Source organism: Propithecus coquereli, unplaced genomic scaffold (assembly GCF_000956105.1).
Source record: "Propithecus coquereli isolate 6110/MARCELLA unplaced genomic scaffold, Pcoq_1.0 Scaffold673, whole genome shotgun sequence".
NCBI classification, from domain to species: domain Eukaryota; kingdom Metazoa; phylum Chordata; class Mammalia; order Primates; family Indriidae; genus Propithecus; species Propithecus coquereli.
This window is the reverse complement of record NW_012152763.1, coordinates 346,733-350,575: the sequence shown is the minus strand read 5'-3', so window position 1 is coordinate 350,575 and position 3,843 is coordinate 346,733.

Sequence of the window (3,843 nt, the reverse complement as noted above, 5' to 3'; positions counted from 1 at the left end):
CACGCCGGACCTGCCAGGAGGCGGCTGGAGGCAGAGGGCGCACCCAGGGCCGGAGGCTGCAGTGTTAGTGAGGCTGCTCCCGGCTGGGGGACCCGCAGGTGGGGGCCCCACGGTGGGGCCGGCGGTCTCCTCCCAGGAGACGGAGCCAGCGCGGGCACCAGAGCCCTGAGGGCTTGCGTGTTTCTGCTAGAATTAAAAAATTAACCTTAAAGATGAAAATAGAGAAAGTAGACTTCCCGAGAACGTTGTATTTGTCTATACCTCTCATAGTGACCCCTTCAAAGAGACAGCGCCGCCCCGCCGAGCAGACGCCAAATGCACCTGCTCACTGAGAAGCTGCTTTCGGAGTCTGGCCTGTCTGCTCACTGAGGAGGCTTGGCCCTCGGAACCGCATCCGAGAGCGGCTCCAGGGGCTCCGAAACCTTCCGCCTGGGCCCCTGCCTGGGTTCACACCCCACTGCCAGGCGCTGACCCCTGGGGGCTCACGTAGGGGCGGAAAGTGGCCTCCCCAGCCAGGCCTCCTGCAGCGGTCAGCGCCTTGGGCCGGGTCCCTCCCTGCGTGGAACCGCTCAGGTGAGGTGGGTCCCCCGCAGAGGCCGCAGAACACAAGTCAGCTCCAAAGCAGAGATGCCGCGTCCCGCTGCTGCCCATCTGCCTCCAGCACCAGCGCTCCGACCCCAGTGCCCACCGCACCCACTGTGTCCCTGCGCCCGCTGCGCCCTGGCCCCCGCGCCCACCGTGCCCACTGTGTCGCTGCGCCCTGGCCCCGCGCCCACTGCACCCGCGTGCTCAGCGCGTCACTCGTCACTCAAGCTTCGCCAAACCAAGGACAGGCAGCCGCGCACTGGTGGCGCCAAGCCCCTCCCCAGGGCTCAGCCTCCAAACAGCTGGTGTTGCGCTCTCGCTGGGGGTGGGGGGAGCCCCTCTGCCAGGGGCGGCTGGTGCCCAAGCTGGGCTCCCGGGCAGGGATGAGGAGCCCAGGGCTCATCCCAGGCTCCAGCTCTCACAGAGCAAATTACGGCAAGACCCAGGATTTTTGAGTTTTAGAATTAGTGATTCTTTAGAGCGACCAGCTAGTGGTGTTCCTAGGAAAACTCTTGTGACAAAACGCTTAATTTTTAATGTCAAGATGTGTTTTCCCACATAAACTCATCGGAGACATCTAGGTCCTGCTTAAATGGAATAGAGGAGGAACAGCGTCCTGGTATGCAAAGCAATCATTGTTTTAGGCTTTTACGTGAGGATGATGTTCTCCTGATCAACCCCCACATTTTCAGATTTTGTATCTAGCAAAGACAGTGCCCAGCACGCGTCCGCATTTCAGTTGTAATGAATCGTTTTCGTGGGGAAGTGACCAGGCTTGGGCTTCAGCACGACCGTTTGCATGTCCCTGATGTCACGCGGTACCAATTTCTAAATAAAATCATTTCTACCAAGCGCTTGCGTGAGCCGTGCTCTGTGGGTCTCCAAAGTGACGTCTGCTTTGCGGGTCAAGGTGGTTTCCTTCGTGGCCAGACGAACCCCCTTTACCGGGGCACACGCATTCACATCCGTGACAGCACAGAGGCCCGGGTCTTCTAGACTCCTGTGTAGTTCAGGCCCCCCCAGGAGGAGAGAAGCCCCCAGACTCCGGGGCCACATGAGCCGGCAAACTCGCCCTGCAGCTGCAGGGCTACCTGCTTCTGGGGAAGGCTGGGAATGGCCTAAGACATCCAGCTGGGTCATCGTGGCCACTCCACCACCGCCAGCGGAAGGCCGTTCTGCCGGAAACGCAGCCCACCCCACCCAGTGCCCGCCTGGCAGCCCGAACCCCAGCAGCAGCCTGTGTACAACACAGAGCCGGGTCCACTGCTGCCCACGCGGGGCCTCCCCGGAGCTCTGGCCACAGGGCGAGAGGGAGGCAAAGTGGGGCCCTGACGCAGCTCAGGGGTGGGTGACCAGCGGGAAAGGACTCTGACGTCATAGCACAGTAGGGGGCTTAAGACCAGGACTTGGAAGAGCCATGGGGTGCAAACAGCTGAGGCTTTCTATGGAGGCGTCAGTGGGTCTCTGGAGAGGCTCCAGTGACGGGCAACGCAGCTGTCTGCGGAGAGACGCGCTGACGGACGGAGCTGCCTCGGCCAGGTGTTTTGGTGTCCAGGTCGGGTGTGGGTGGGTGCTTGGGACCTCATCCACCTTAAATCGCTGAAACACATGCTGGCTTTTCCGCTTCCCTGCTGAGATGCTAAGAGGACACTGTGTACGCAGGGTCTCCCTCCACTCCGCTCTGCTGACTCCCGGGTCTCTCCTTTGGAGAACTGACAGCCAACAACCTGAGAGCCCTGGGAGAGCCTCCCCGGCCAGGTCCTGCCTCTGCACTGGCCGTGCCACAGCTGGCGGGAGCCACCCCCACACAGCAGGATCGACCACCCTGAGACCACGGCAGATGGAGATGTGGCAAGCCCAGGCGGCCACACAGCGGGCTGTGCGCAGAGTCGCCCATCTGTCCCCACTGTCCAGCCAGCACGTGCCACTTGGAGAAGGCCTGAGGGTCCCCAGCAACAGTGCCAGATTCCACCCTCACCTGCCCCAGCCACGAGGGACACAGATGAGTGCATTCTGGCCTCGCCCAAGCTCCTAACCACAGAATCGGCGGGTAAGAAGCTGGCCTTCGCCACTACTGTGGAGAGGTTTGCTGCACCACAGATTACTAAAACGCTCTTCCCACAACATTAAGCCAATGAGTCCCCCTCTCGGAGACTCGGTTTCCTATCTGTAAAAGCAGCATTACACCAGCTAGTTCACTGACCACGGAGGAGTCGTGTTGTTTCCGTTGTTACCGATATGCTAAGCTTGCCACCAAGACTGTGGGACTTTCCTTCGGCCTGCTGTGCCCTGGGCCGCCCCTCTCGCCCCAGCGTCCACGCGGTGCGCTCACTGGAAGCACACTGCGGTTCTGGTGCTGGCCGGGTCACGCTCCCACACGGCCATTTTCCAAGGGAAGTTCAGGGAAGTGAGTGTCCAGCCCACCGGACTCCCAATCCTACCCACAGGCAGAAGCCGTGGCCCGAGATGGGTCTGTACCTTAAAACCATCAGCTGAGGATCCATCAGCAAACACATCCCTTTGCGGGAGACCCCTCTTCCCAGCCCTGGCAGCCCCTGACCAGTTCCCCATCCTGTGGTTTTGCCTTTTCAGAACGTCCTACAGACGGGTCACTCGGTACACAGCCTTGGGGTCTGGCCTCTCGCTCAGCAAAAGGCCTGTGGGAGTCATCCCTGTCGCATGAACCGAGAGCCCAGCCACGGATGCGCCACCGTGAGTTTACTCATCACCGGTTGAAAAGGCTTCTTGGTTATGTCCAAGCTTGGCAATTACGAACGAAGGCTGTATAGACTGCGCACAGGGCTTTGCGTAGACGTAAGTTTTCAACTCTTTTGGGGAAATACAAGGAGCACGGACGCTGGGTCAGATGGTAAGAGTGTGTTTAGTTGCGTAAGAAACCACCGGGCTGTCTCCAGAACAGCCGTGCATTTCGCATTCCCACCGGCAGGATGAGAGCTCCCGCTGGTTCTGTCAGTGTTCCGGGTTTGGCCATTTTGCCAGGTGTGTGGTGGCCTCTCATCGGGTCTTACTGTGCGTTTCTCCGATGACGAGTGACGGTGAGCGTCTGTCACATGCCTATCTGGCTCTGTACATGTTCTTGGGCAAAGGTCAGATACTTTCTCCATTTGTTATGGGGTTGTTCTGTGTGGTACAGGGTGGGAGATACAGAACTCTGTGTGTTTGTCAAGAAGCCATGGGGGCCGGGCACGGGGGATCACCCTGAAATCCTAGTACTTCGGAAGGCCAAGCAGGAGGATC